We start from the raw sequence: 15,714 nt of genomic DNA on the forward strand, positions 1-15,714 counted from the left end.
GACTCCATATAAACAGTAAGTACCTTCAGGTGAACTATTTAATATTGGAAAGCTGGATTTTGTCATCTTGCTGTCTCATTTATTGCTCCTCAGTTAACAGAGAAGTCAGTTGTCATCTAAGACTCCTCAAAGGAACATGAATAAATGCTGAAATGCTGTTGCCTTCTGCCTGTTGCTAGGATTAACAGCAAAAGGTAGCAGCCACCAACTGCCTAGTAATTCAGGAAGAATTGCTGAAGGGTCAGTAAGGTACCAGGAATTTCAATGAAAGGCTAAACAAACTTGTCTCCTATCCCCAAACTCCTTCAAAAGTAAACACACTACTGCACTCAAAATTTTCCCTCTGGGAAGACAATCAGAAAGACAACAAACCTCATGTGTCAGATGTTATGCACATCACTTAGCATCCTCTGGAAAGCATTCAGAGAAATTATGGTGATGAGTACAGTATAAAAACCTATATAAACCTTTTAAAAATGCTAAGAAAGTAGTAGCAAAACCTTGCATGGAGGGCAAATAAACCACAAGAAAGGTTTATTTCCAGAAAGTTTTAAATCAGAACAGAAACAATAAATGATAAAACCAAATCAGATTAAAATGAAAGCAGCATTTCCTAGGAGGGAGAGCTGCTTTTTCTGAATCCCCTGGAGTTAGCCAGGTCACTCCTTAGTAAAGAGCAATTTCGGATAGAATTGCCTGTATTAATCCCTAAGCTCCTGAAAGAGATGCATTACTCTCAATCCTTCACATCTGTATAGGAATGATGAGACAGTGATTGTTTGCAGGAAATTAATTCCATATACAGCAATAAACTGATTGGTACCAAGAAAGCTTTCCACAACATGAACGTGCGCCTACGTATGTTAGCTTGAGACAGCAAACAACCCAAAGAAACCTAGCACACAAAACGCCCCATTTTTGGTTGGGTTTCTTTGAAAGCATCTTTAGACTTCCCTAGAGAAAGGCTCTGCCTACAAGTGATGACCATTCCAGTAGTTGCATGATATGCAACTACTGGAATTCATGGCATGTAGTTAAGTAAATTCATAGAATATTTAATAAATATATAAATGAGGAAAAACCAGAGAGAGAACACCACACTGTTAGCAAAGCCACACCAGTATGAAAGGTTCCATTCCTGATAAAACAGCAAATCTAACAGAAATAAGCAGCTTTATTGGTGACTCTAAAAAGAGCACAAGGGAAACTGATACTATGGCCTCAAAAGATCTTAAATGATATCTTACTAAAGTTACAGTTAGCTATCTTGTCTCTCCAGATAACTGTGATGGTAAATTTCACAAAAGATCTGAAGCTAACTTTTCAAATCATAAGTAAATCTAGGAGTAACTATCAACACATACACATAAACTCAAAAAAAACCCAAAACACCAGGACATTCAATACAAGTTAGTTCTACAGCTGTTTTGTAGGGATTCGAAGATAAACTGTAATTAAGAGACAGTGGGGTTTCTAGAAGATCCTAGTAGCTGAGGCTTTGAAAATTTAAGCGGGAGGGAATTAACTGATGAAAGAAAATTAAAAGATTATTAGCAAACAAATAATTAGTCATCAAGCAAGATTCTCCCTGCAGATTTTCTTTTCAAAACAGGTCAAAAAAAAAAAAAAAAAGCAGAACTCTGCAACAGTTCCAAAGATGAAACAATTTTCCTCAGCTGAAATGCTTTATAGAAAAAAATGAATTCATCCAATGGATTGCACTGGGAGCTGTCATTGGGCAAACTCATCATTCAAAGCCTATCAAACTGCAAAATACCCAACAAGAGTTCTGGGGGTTGGGACATCCTAGAATCTATCCAGGACAAGCAAAGGTCCCATTAAAGTTCCACGGACACTGACCCAGCCAGCTTCTCCCACACAGGAGACTGAGTAGCGTCAGAATGGAGGGAGCATTAGCAAAGGCCAGGTACACAGCGGCAGCTGCTCCTCAGAAACAACTGGATCCTGCTCAGGCAGGTTCTCATAAGATGAACTCCCACTCAGAGACCTGCACTGATGAATGGCTGGACCTGAGGCCAGGAAAACGGTACAAGGCATTATACCTCATGCATTGTACCTCACTCCTGCATGACGGTTTAGCCTAGTGCTGGAATAACAGTAAACTAATCCTGTTTACCTGTCAACATGTAATAACTGTATCTGGCCATGCCAAATGGTCAGATATATTTCCAAAACTTATGAACATAACCTAGCAGAAATGTAAAAAGTGCTCCTTGATTATGATAAGAACCAGTAAGTCCAAATGGCTTTCATAAATAGCTCTGTGCTATAAAAGGAAATTGGGGTGCTAAATGTGAGTCAAATACAGGCATAATTTTAATTTCTTTTCTGTTTAGTCATCTCTCCCAGCTTTACAATTGCACTATTTTGAGTTTCCTAAGTAAACACTTCTATTTGCTTTTACCTACCATCAGATGTGTGAGAGTGCGTTCAAAGTAAAAGACAACAATTGATCATAACCATCTTATTGGCAAGGTGAACCCATAATCAGGCTTCCGGTCTAGGTAGAGTCCAGTGCATCAGAAAGTTCCTCCCAGAAATCCCCTGTTACTATAGTACTAAATCTAAAAGCTACAGAGAAAAAGGTGGTACCCACTGAAGATCTTGGAGGAAACAGTGCCAGGAGTTCCACTGGCTGATGACAGCCAGGGAAGTACCCAAGCTGGCTGAAAAGCTGTCTGGACCATTGGGCTCAAAGGTCAATGGTTCAGAGTCCTCCTGACTGGCAAATATAAGTGGCGTTCCTCGTAAGTCACTTCTGGGGCTGGCACTACTTAACATCTTCAGCAACAACCTAATCAATGGGACAAAGTGGGCCCTCAAGAAGTTCTCAGGTGACACCAACTTGGAGGGGGCTGTTGACATGCTGCAGAGTCACAGTCCTTCAGAAGGACTCCTGTCATGGGTCCTTCCCTGTCGTTCAGAAGGCCCTGGGCAAGCTGGAGGGATGGCCTGCCAGGAACCTCAGGAAGCTCAAGGCACAGCCTGGGGCTGGCAGGCCAGCGGCAGCCCCGCTGAGAAGGGGCTGGGTCCCCGCGGGCAAGAAGTAGAGCACGCCTCAGGAGTGTGCCCTTGCAGTGCTGAAGGCCGACCACGTCCTGAGCAAGAGCGTAGCCGCCAAGTACAGAGGAGGGACTCTTGCCCTTTGCCCAGCAGCCTGGGAGGCTTCATCTGGAATACCATGTGTCCAGTTTGGGGCCCCCCAGAATGAGAGCAATATTGACACCCTGGAGGAAGTCCAGAGCAGGGCCACAAAGGTGGTTCAGCGTGGGAAAGAACAGACCGAGGGGGTGGAATTTTTCTCTTCAAATACGCCCCGGGGGCCATAGAGGAGACCAATACCACTCTTCTCAGAGGCGTATACAGCAAAAGGACAGGAGCCAACAAGTTGTAGCAAGGGCAGAGTTCTCTGGGGGTTAGGAAAAATGTTTCCCAATGAAGGTGGTTAATCCCTGGGTCAGGCTGTCCTGACAGAGGCTGCAGAATCTCCATCTCTGGAGATGTTCAAGGCTTCACGGGCAGAGGTCCTGTGCCACTTGATCGAGCTTTCAAGGTAGCCCTGCTTTGAGCAGGGGGTGGACCAGAGACTTTCAGAGGTCCCTACCACCCTGCATGCCTCTTGGAGTCTGTGTGGGGTTTGTTTGTTAGCTTTTAACAGAGTGAGCAAATACTTCTGTTTTTTGACAGAGGAACCTCTGCATGTTTGTACTCTCCAGCACGCATTCTCTGAATGAAATGTGCGTGTGTGACAGATGTAGGCACACATATCAGCAAAGGGATATGCGTGACAGAGTAGGTTCAGCAAGTTCAGCCAGCAGTGTAAATATCCGTTGTGTCCAAGTATCTGGACATCTATCTTTGTCTCTTGATATTTTCTAAAGGAACTTCCTTCCCCTTTTCAAGACCCTCCTCTTCCTCCCAAGGCTTCAGAAGCCGTTCGCATAAGGGACTTTTTATAGTCGGGGCTGTGCAAGCAGCAAAGATGTGGGAAAGGAAAAATCTATTTGCTCATCAGAATGTCTCACCTTGGAGATGAGAAGTTTAGATGATTCCACATGCAGATGTGTATGCATACACCCAGAGGTTATTTTATTTTGGTTTTAACATTTGCTGTTGTTATAAGTTGTGCCTACATGTCCTTCTCCGGCTTGTATATTTGATAAAATCATTTGCAGAGTGGTCCCGCGACTAGAGACATTCAGAGGTTCCTCCCAATACTATTTTTTTTCCCCTGATCCCGTGTGACACGAATCCCATGGGTACTTGTAACACAAGGGAAAAACCCTCCTCAGTCATCATAGGCACAGAAGCCAGTGATGTAATTGCCAGGGATCCTAAACCTGTTCATAGCAGAGATATGGTCTCAGGTAGAATAAAGAAAAGGAAGCTCTAGCACAGACAGCATTGATCCAACAGGACCTTCCAGTGGAAATTCCAGAACAGTAAAGATGAATGGGCAAGTCCTTAGCTTTGACTTCTTGCTGACAGCCAAAAAGGATCCAAAAGACAGTGCTTCTCAAATCCCAGAAATCACAAGACGACATGAAAAACTACAACATTTACACTGCCAAGGCCAGGAGATGAAATAAGCCCTACCTACTTCAATGGTATAGCATTTTACAAGGATATATAGAGTTTTGCTCTGTACAGCCTCAACTGCCAATGGCTGGCTTTAGAAAAGTTCCCTGAATCCCTCTAATCCCACTTATCATTCTCATTCCCTTCGAGAAAATGAGCATGGATACAATTAGTCTGTTCAAGAAGAACTTAGCAGAATATCAGACTCTCTGTACAATAACAAACAACATCTCCCATTACACTGAGGCCCTATCCTTACATCTCATTAATGCCAAGGTAATCGCTGACAGAAACAATTTTTCCAGTTAATAACATCCAAGAAGAAAGCCAGACAATGAAGGGGCTAATTTCACAACAATACCCAGGCATGAGCTTTATAGTTTACATGGATCAAGTTGCTTTCAGCATTTACCATTTCAAACACATTATCTGGTCCAATGATTAAACCAGACTTGATAGCAGATGCTGAAAATGCTGAAAAAACGTATCAGCCATGACACAAAAACCTAGACCAGCAGCTGCTGTATGTCTTACTTAACTATGGGGATGGCTACCAATCTCCACATGCTTCTCCCTGGTCACATTTCTCTGTAACCACCAAGACAGAGACATCTTAAACCTGATAAAGCCTGACTATAAAGCCTGACTGATAAAGCCTGACTGTGGGATCAGTCCTCGACACCACACTATGTCCTAGATTTAATATAAAAGATAAAAGACACAGTGAAGCTGGCCCAAGAGAGCCTGCTAGGAACCAGCCTGATTAGCAGAAACGTTACAACATACAGGCCTAATCAAGGGGTGAAGCATTGCTGTTATTTCGTTCAGCAAAACTGTTTTCAAATATAATAGCTGAGTAGCTGGGTTAAGTGCATTGCCTATGCTATGAACCTGACAAGAGGAACCAGCTGGAGCCTTGAACTGAAGCTCTTTATCATCACAAATGAAAAATTCTGGATACCATGGGAGACAAACTGCCACAACAACAGAGGACTGAAGTTCAGATGGTGAAAATCTTTGCAGGTGTCTTCTGACTACAGTCCAGGAAGATTCATCTAATTCAGCATGGAAACTAAACTAAATCCACAAACTGGGAATCTACGTAGTGGGTACATTAGACACTATGGACTATCATCGAAAAAGAGGGGAAAACAATGTTAGTAAGAAGATATAATTGGAAAACATTAAAGCATCCTCATACTCAACTGAGAGGACAATGTGATTCTGCATTCATTTAAGGTTTATGCACACCAGGTGACAGCTCAGCTCCTTTCCCATGCCACATGTTGAAAAGGGCCCAGGAAAGGTTCAATACATGAATAAACCAGATTTTATCATGTGTATTGACAGACTGATTTAACTGATTCCTGGACTCCAGGAATTAGACCGATTTTATCATTCTCAAGGCCTATGCAAGTGAAATAGGCAGTCATGTGAGCCACATGAAGTTTCCATCACTTTTAAGAGGATTAATGCACCCTTATTCTCAGATTCTGTATGTTGCTCTATACTTAAGATAATGTCAAAATTTACAGTGAAGTCTAGAAGACCCACTTGGAAGAGCTGTCCACCATCTTGCAGTCACTCACAGCTCATGGTAAGACAGCTCAAGACACACAAAACTTAACTTACATTTTGGGGAAAAGCCAAGTATGACACCACATCAATGAAGTTGCTTGCTTGTTTTATCAGCTCCCCTGCCCAATACAGTTTTCAGAAGGCATTAATATTACAGGTACTTTTAAAAGTAGGGTTTTGAACGTATTATTCAAGGAGATGAATGGGAAAAGCCATTGCATAGTTTACTTAAACACAGTCTACTAAGAGGAAAACCTGTGTTATTGTTAAGTTCCCCCTGACACAGACGCACTTCACCCCTCAGCAGTGACTGATAAAATGGAATGAATCATCATGTTAATATTTTCATTAAGACATTGTACAGAGACCAGCTCCTGCTGACATGGCTACTAAAGATGGAAAGATCTGCAGGGGTTTGCAGAAATGGAGGGGAGCACACTTTGGCATGTTTGCATGTCATGTCACAGCTCCAGACTCCATAAGAGTGATGCAACAGCACCTCAAAACCCACTGTCATAGTGGCCCAGTGCTCCTGTGCTTGCTCTCACCTTAAGGTAGAGCCAAAAAGGCCAATAAGGGCACAACAGCAGTCCACAAGCAATAGCTGGGTTCAGAGTTCCAGAGAGGAAAAAGCTGCTCTTCCAAATTTCTCTGGATGCTCTCAATAGTGTTGTCTCAGACTCGGTGCTTAGATATGGAGCAAAAACATCATCAAGGGAAAACATGTAGGGAAAAGGAAGCTTCCAGCTCACTGAACTTAAAGAAACACCTGGACTTGGAGCAGATCTCTGCAGCCACTCAGCAGACGTACACCACCTTTGGCTTTGAGTTCTGCCATACGATTATACACACTTCAGATACTAACAAACCATAATTGGAGTGCAAATCCTTTTCTGACTTGTGTTTAAGCTTAGGACTTCTGTCAGCTGGTAAACAAAGTCATACCTAAGAACAACAGATAGCAGAGCTAACAAAGATGCACTCTAGCCATTTCAAACAAAGCTGCTATCTTTAATGGATTTTATAATAACTTTAGAGAGCTCCATTGATTTTTTTTTTTTTAATAGTGCCTGGAAAGGAAGAAAGATGTTTTATTTATTTTTCTTACGGGAAACTGTGTCCGGTCTGTATTATAGTTTCAATTTCAAGTCAGCATTACACAACAGACTGCTACATCTCCATATGAATCAGTAATGAAGCCAGTCATTGCTGCAAGAAGCTAAAGTCTGAGAAATATGCTTCCCTGATATAAGTCAAAATAGTAAATAGAGTTAATTTCAGACAGTACCTGGAAAGATCACCAGACAATTATGTCCAGTCATGGGCAATTAACAAACAGTTACCTCAGACAGGCCTAGACTAGGTGAACAACACGCTATTACATTGCTTGGTGCAGTACCCACAGTACACAAACCCTTCCCTGTCTCATCTTTCCTAAGTTATCTGTCTGTATTTACATTACAGAAATGTGACTGGCACAGCAAGTGTGTGCTCTGGCATAATTTAAGTTCAGGTTCCTTGGCTCAACAAAAACTCAGGCTGAGGGGCATGAATGTGGACAGGTAAACAGAGAAAACATCATTTGAATCAAATGTTTACGAAAGCTTATCTACTTAGTTCAGGTACCTATAGGAAAGACCAACCTGCTAAAACACAGAATACCAAATACCTCCCCTTTAAAACCCATTTCTGAAATCACACCATTCCATGACAGGAGAGTGTGATCTGCTATTCTAGGAGTTACCAGTCCGATATATCCCACTGTACCTCAGTCATTAAAATCAGGCAATTTTTTCTTTCATTGAGTTCATGCCATCCATTTGTTCACCTCAATTTAATGCCGTAAGCAGAAGCCATGAGAATGCTAAACTACTCAGAACTGTTTGTAAATTGAATATATAACTATTTACCAACTACCTCTGTTACATTTGCTGTGCATCTTTCAAAATTACAGGAGAATAACCTGCTAATACACTGCGGACTGAGTGCATGGGAAAAAAGACAAAGAAAAATCCACAAGTGACATCTATCATCTAGGTATGATTTCTCCCTGTGTAAAGCTAACAGAATCATAAGCTGCTATTGACACTGAGCCAGCTGAAAATGTGAACTGCAGCAAGGGACATAATGCAGATAAATGTCCCTTTTTTGTGCTTTAAAGAGGTCCATAGGCTCTTTCTCCTAAATCCTTTCATTGATTACACTGTCTAGTAGAATCCAGTATTTCTGCAGAGGCTAAATCTAAATCTTTCTTGTCACATATTGAGCTTGCTTTCCCCTTCCCCAGCCCCATCAGCTTTCAGAGACAGTGCTTATTCTGTTGCAGAATATGGAACCTACATCCAAACACACGCTCTGGACTATAAACAAAATGACTGTGGGCTACAAGTTGTACCTACACGTACACACACAGGAATTAGTTCAAACTTCTCATAACTCAAATATTCATTTTTATAAACACTGATTACAGTTACTCTTACCATCTCCTTCTAGAGCTAAATTTGCTGCTATTTTAAGGTCTAGTTGTATGATTACATCTCCTGACACAGTGAAATCATCATCATTTAGTCGTCTTTTAGGCACACGCACTACAGGAAGGTACAGTGTTTGCTAGGCTTCATTTGTATAAAATGATTGCAGTTTTCTGCCACGGTATTTTAGGTACAGTTTCTAAGAGAGCAACAATATCACTAGGAGGAAATATTCCTCCACCCTCAAACTCATTTTTAAATGGAGACACGTGCAATACCATGTACATATGCACGTCCATATGCAGAGCCTTGCTCTGTTTTGCTCTCTGTTGTGGAAAAAAGTGATGACAACTTTTACAAGCAGAGATGGCTAGTCAAGATCTGAGCTGTGGACACTAATACTCTCAGTTATAAACAGACTTCGCTGAAGTGAATGCCAGTATTTCAGCTGTTTCTGTGGCACAGGACTGACTTTCTCTGTGTGCAGTGGAGCAGCAACTCTTCAGTGAAGAGAACTGATTTCTGGGGAACCGATTTGTTAAGTACTGCTGAAGGATATGGTAGAGATGTGGGTGTGCAGTGCTCTGTTTTAACAGCCATTTGAAATGAGTATGAACAGACAGAATTACAAATCAGCTGGCTGTGCCACAACTGAGGAATTATTCAGTGTGTTGTGATTTCTGGATAGTAGCATTTACTTCAATGGACAGATCACTGCCCCAGAACAAAAGGAAGACATAAGAAGCAGGGAAAGGAGAGCCTCTGTAGCCTAGTGTCTGTCTTGTCAATCAGGGAAAAAAAAAAAAAAAAGTTATTTTTATTCTTTTAAAAGTATTTCAGGCAATTAAATTCTGCTCACTTTGGTGCCAACCAGTGCTTGCTAGTGTCAGCTCTTCTCTACTGAAGACGGCAGTACTCTTTAGCCTGCAAGTTTCAAGGTCACACAGAATTAAACTTACAAATACATTCGCACAAAGAAGGTAATAGATGTCAACAATAGTGACACATCTACCTGAAATAATCCATCTTTTCATTTATTATAACATATTCATTAGCAAATTGAAATCCAAATGATTTTTCAGTGCGTCATGACACAAAACAGAGCTTATAAACCTACACATTTCTCAGTTAGGGAAAAATTATTCTCATCAGTGAGTTGCTTAGAAGTCTGATAACAACTAAAATAAGTACTGTCATTTGGCAGAAAAAGGAATCTAAGACATACAAATGAAAAAATCTTCAACCTTAAATAGAGACAAGGTGTTCTGGGATCTGGACAGTACACACACACCTTTGTGTTAAGAGGGTCCACAGCACAAAGTTCAGTATGGTGCATCTGAATACCAGTTGGTTACAACATAGTCCCTTTCTTGAGTAGCCATGGTTTAAATGCAGATTTATGTAAATTTTTAATGTAAATCTTTTAATATACATTCTATACTTCCTTCTGTACTTTACGTGCCGCTGGTGGTACAAGTAAATCTAGCTAAACTCACCGTCAGTCTTTTGGCGTTGTGAGGTCAGAGACTGTATGAATCCAGATCAATGATAAGCAATTGTTCTTGAAGTGAAGCAAATCAATTTCAATAATTACAGCTCACAGAAGCCAGTAAATTTGCCTTGTCCCTTTTGAGTGCACTTGATAAAGTTTTACTTCTGTTTTCACTTTAAAATAAATTGTTTTGATTATATACATTTGCTTTTTTCCCTTTATTAAGTGAACTTGTAGCTATCTAGAAATCATTGCATCTTTAAACTAGAAAAACACAAGACAGTGGATCCCTACCTAGGTATCCCATCGCTCTTCAGAACGATAAAAAATTACTTCTGTTTTGATTCAGATGTTCAATAAATTAAATTAGCACTTTTTTCCACAGGAAGAGAGGCCACTGGACAGAGGGCGACTTTTTGCATATGCAGCTTGTCTGATTCCTAAAGCATTTCAAAAGATTTCCTTGCCCAGGAGGTCTGGGATGAAAACTAACTTTTTATAAAGATGCACACTTAACCTCAAAGTATTGTGGGTGAGAAGTGTATGCAATAGTGAAGCAGGAAAAAGAGTTTCCCACTTTTAACCTGGACAAGACAAAATCCCACTCAGTCTCCAAAAAGTGAGGTTACCCATTTTTACTTACATTGTGAGTTTTGGTGCAATGCTCGCAGGTACTTCTGTATCCCAGAACTCACTACTGGGCTGTAGTTTGGGGAAAGAATTCCTCCAGCAAATCCCAAAGGATGGAGAGGAAAAATGGTAGCAAATTTGTGACTAAACAGAAAACACTGAACATTGCAAGAAGCATCACAAATGGGTACAATCAGGTTTGTGTTTTTAATAAATTATGGCTGGTCACTTGCCTACTTTGCTCAGTTCCATTTCTGTCCTCTCTCACTGCCATGCAGCTTTGGCTCTTTTCCTACCTACTCCCTAAACTAATGCTAAATGCCAGTGATATTTGATAGCTGCATTGCAGTTCCCAAGGGCAGTCTGGATATAAATTCAGATCCAAAATCCAACCCAAAATAGCAAAAATTTTGCAGAAGTCTAACAGAAATAACTCTGGTTATTTCAATCTCTCTCCTTTCTAACACCACTCCTGTCATCTTCTTGCAAATTTATGTTTACCATTACTCCACTATTAACACCATCTTTTGTAGAAGTCCCACACAATCCAGGTTCCATAGAAGAGCATCAGTCAGCATTTTCCATACAACCTTTGGGTTGTAAGTAGAATAAACACTGTTTGAGATTTTAGAGACAGGAAGGTCCTGAAGGTAAGGATATTCAGAAACACCATAGACAGGAGAAAAACAGGCCAAGATTTGTGGTTATTATTCAGTTAGTAAAGTTGCAACCTAGATTTGTATTCTAAAAACCAAAGTCCTCACAGTCCTTAAGAATATGACTACAAGCACTGTCTTCTTCCAAATCCGATGGACACAAGGATAGTACTAGGGGCTGAGAAAGGGAAACAGAATCACTCCCTTTAAGAAAGACCCACCCCATGCAGGAAACCAATAAGGATTTTCCTGCAATAGCTTAGGGCATTTTTGTTATGTGTACATTTTCTTTGATTCATCTTTTCTAGATGGATGATATACTATACGAGCAATGCCAGTGCTTTGTTTGCCCAATATTGGGTCAAACGTGCCTGTATGGAGTTTTTATTGAAAATGTAATTTAATTGTTTGCATGGCAGCACAAAGATACAAGGCTGACTACAGAGACTCACGGATACTACAGTTTATTCTGCCTTACTAACCAACCACAACAAGTAGATTAAGGAATGATTGTCATATAAGAATATGTTATTAATTATGTAACTCTATTAATAATGTAACTGTCCAAAGCTACATTTCAAAATTATTAAACAAATAGTTTAGAAAGTGCTATGCTCTTACAGACTCAGAAAATTACCTAGTTCATCCTGGTAGACGAGTTTACTTTTGAAATATGAAACAATTAGAAAAATTAAGATAGAAAAGATCAATTGGATCAAATAAGTTGATTACTTAGTAATTGGTAAAGGACTGAAGAATAGTTTCTTTTATTTGCCATTTTGAACCTGGGCTGGATAATTCAACTATTTGGGTTGGTATATTACTTGTCTGTCAAATAAATCTTTAAGGAATTTTTCCCATAATTAAATTTCCAGCTCCCATTTCTCAACCTTTTCCTCTCTATCATTGCAATTTTTCATATATGAAAGTAGTAAAGTTCATAGTAACAGAACAAAGCTTTGCAGACTCATTTTTTCTGATTGCATTTTAGGTCATCATTTGAAGGCTATTTTCTACAAATACCTTGAACTCACGCACATAGCATCTCCTCTGATTTTAACTCATTCAAATTATTGAACTTTAAATGAGGAATGTCATCTGAGGTGATCTAACTTTTAACTGAAAAAACATCACTTCTTTTTGAATGCAGACATTGCTCCCTGAACATAGAGTTACTTTGTTCTTAATGTCTATTGCAGAGTCCAGTACGTATCCCATGACTTGAGTACTGCACTGAACTAACCACTAGAAACAGGTAAATTCCAGTCTAAAAATGGTATCACATTTTTCATTACCACTTTTCCACAAGAAGAGGAGGATTAATTTTGAATAGAATGCACTATAAACATGATGGAAAATCATTAAAACCTTGCTTAGTTTCTATTCAGGAAAAATGTTCAACTTTAGTATGATTTATGATCAAGTATGGACACAGTAAAACCCATGTGAAACTTCCAAATTGAACTATGCACTGATTTTCATTTTGAAAAGCACTGAAAATACCAACCTTGCATCTCTCCAAGATGGCTATCACTGTGTTGTCAACGACACTGATGTTCTGCAGAACCTAGAGTACAGCTAGTGATATTAAGCCAAGCCCAAACTTTTTTCAGAGAGATCTCAGTTTAAGCAGAGAGATTGAGAACCTCAGAACACAGCAAGAAGCAGATTCCTACCCATGAACATTCCTGTAAAAGTTTTGATAGCATTCCAGATATAAATGGAAACAAATATTCTGCTTTATATCTCATTCAGGTCATGTTAGTAGATTAGTAATTTTGTATGGGAATCTTGTATGGTATCTCCCTGTTTTGTGAGCAGAGGGATTACTTTTTTCATGCTGTACCTTTGAGGAATGCTTCATTCACTTGAAAAAGTAGTCCTAGAAACAATGTCTTCTCTAGTACTCTGCCCCTTGTCACATTGCTTTAGAAGTAGAAGTAAAGGAGAGCTGAATCAGATAGAGATAGCTTCCTAGTACATTTACTTTTGATTAAAGACAGTATTATTCCATTCTATGTGGTAGGCGAAAAATTCTGCTTTATTAACAGTCTATGGCACCCTAATGAACTCTGGCAGAACACAGAAGGAAAAGCAGGTCCCTACTGAGTTGTCTAGAGGAGCCAGAGGGAACCAAAGAAAAAACACAGGCAAGATGTTAACAGGAGAGCTCAGGCAAAAACCTGACTACAAAGAAAAATTAAAAGCTTATTCTAAGGGAGAGAAGTTTTCTATTATTAATAATAATAGGACACTTTCAGTGTAGGCTTATCAAGCATGTTTTTTCTGCACCATTTATGAGTCAGATACCATTGTCTATTACTATAAACATAGTGTCACTGGTTAGTTTTGCCTAAGTAGCCCCCACTGGCTTGTTTAAACTGGAGCATTCCATTTTAAAGACTCATTTCTTTTTTAGTTACTTTGCATGCAGTGCGAAACAGTGCACACTCTGCTAAAACATAGAGCTGCACAGGAGGAGGCCAACTGCATAATAATTCTTGAAGAGACTGACAATAGCTGGAATTAAATTATGCTTTCATTTTTGCTTTCATTTTTCTTATGTGTTTCAAACTGATTTGTCTTAATTGCATGTTTGCAACATGTTAATTATCAGGGCTTGACACCGTACAGTTGGTATCCAGTAGAAGATTGATTTGTCTAGGAAAGTTAAACCTTCTAAATAACTTATATGCACACAAATGTTTGTCAACAAATTAGATTTGCAAATAAGCAAACTTTACTGCATTACCCACAGATGCAGAATTTCTAAAAATGACCACCACAAATCACTGTGTCTCAGATATTCTTTCATTTACCTAGTGGTCCTACAAAAACACTAAGGAAAACCTGCACTACACAAAACCTACCCATTACATAAAAGCCAAATGAATAGTTTAACACACAAAATCCACACAGAAACCTCAGAGCTGAGCTGAGACCTGCTGTTACCGTGCTGTGTTAGAGTCCTATCATTGGCCTATAAAGGGAGTGAGACCACACACTCCTGAAAGCAGCACCAGGATTTCTCTGAAGCCAGTGAAGCTGCACCACTTACAGCAGCTCTGAGTTTGGCTCGCCAGGTTCCAGAATGCACCAAGGAGGTGACAGGAGGAAATCTTAAGTGCTGAAAGTAACGTACTTATATATTCCTCAAGTAATTAAAAATTAGACTAAAATGTTATAAAAAAAAAAGTGAGGAAAAACTCGCTGACACCAATTTGTCTTTGAAATACCTTTAGGTAATGTAAAAGGCTTCCCTTGGTACTTCTATAAATTGTCGCTCTCACCCAGATCTTGGGAGGTGTTGACTAGCCTCAGTTTCAAATAAACTCGAGAGGAAACGCTTTGTGCCTCCTCCCTGGATGAGTTCTCTCTGGGGTGGGTGTGCTAGGCAGTTTGGCAGAAAGTATTTGCTGTAATTAGACAAACACTTCAGGAGAAGCAGCTGAACAGGTTTTCACTGAACTGCTGTACCCAGTTACATTTGTGCTTCTGCTAATAACAACCCCTACCAGTTTCAACCTTAAAGATCTGAGATGCAAAAGACAGCATGAATAATTCAGAGAGCACTGGGTCCTGAACCCACCTTTCCTTTCATAAAGAGAGAAGTAATGCACCTCAGGTATAAAGTTTTACTCTAGCAGGGCTTAATCTTTCTTTCTCTTTCAGTGCTTTGTTACTAAGTGCTGTGTAGGTGTGAAAAGCCTTATTACCATGTAATTTTGTTGGGATCAGACTTCCAACTACCTGCTTTGCTTCATATTCATATACACAGAACGATCAAAATCTGTTTTATTTCCTAACAATAGCCAATTTTGCTATAATTATTTTAAAATAGCAAATTTAAGGAATAGTGCCCTGGTTAATTCACATATGGCACCTATCCACACACGAATAAAATACCTTATTATTTATTACCTTTCTCATAATGAACTTTGCGATAAACAACTGAAAAACTAATTTGTTTTTTGACAATGCCGAACCTTTGAATAGAGAAAATCACAGTCGAACACAGAGTGCAGTCCTGTGTGGTAAGTGGTCTCCATAGCAACCAATAGATTTTATGCTAAGTCTGGCCTTTAAAAACATTTCACGTTTACCACCGAGAAAAAGATGGCCTTGATTTAAAAATGATACAACAAGTATCTTGAATGTGCATGCTTTCTCTTCTCTCTTGCAAATAAAATTAACAGACGTCCCTTTAACACTAAATCCTCTCAGCGCTGTGTGTCATCATTGACGTATGTGTGGGCCTGCTTTAGGCTTAGAATTTTTTTTTTTTGCA

General features: G+C 39.7%; 1 long non-coding RNA gene across 1 annotated transcript in view; it reads right to left on the bottom strand.

Annotated features, from left to right (window-relative positions):
• LOC142409210 (uncharacterized) overlaps positions 1 to 14,678 on the bottom strand; it is a 74,961-nt gene extending 60,283 nt beyond the window's left edge. The window contains exon 1 of the long non-coding RNA XR_012775541.1: positions 14,663 to 14,678. This is a non-coding gene — a long non-coding RNA (uncharacterized LOC142409210). The remainder of the gene's footprint in view (positions 1 to 14,662) is intronic.
• Positions 14,679 to 15,714: the final 1,036 nt, after the last annotated feature.

Source organism: Mycteria americana, chromosome 4, assembly GCF_035582795.1.
Source record: "Mycteria americana isolate JAX WOST 10 ecotype Jacksonville Zoo and Gardens chromosome 4, USCA_MyAme_1.0, whole genome shotgun sequence".
Lineage (NCBI taxonomy): Eukaryota > Metazoa > Chordata > Aves > Ciconiiformes > Ciconiidae > Mycteria > Mycteria americana.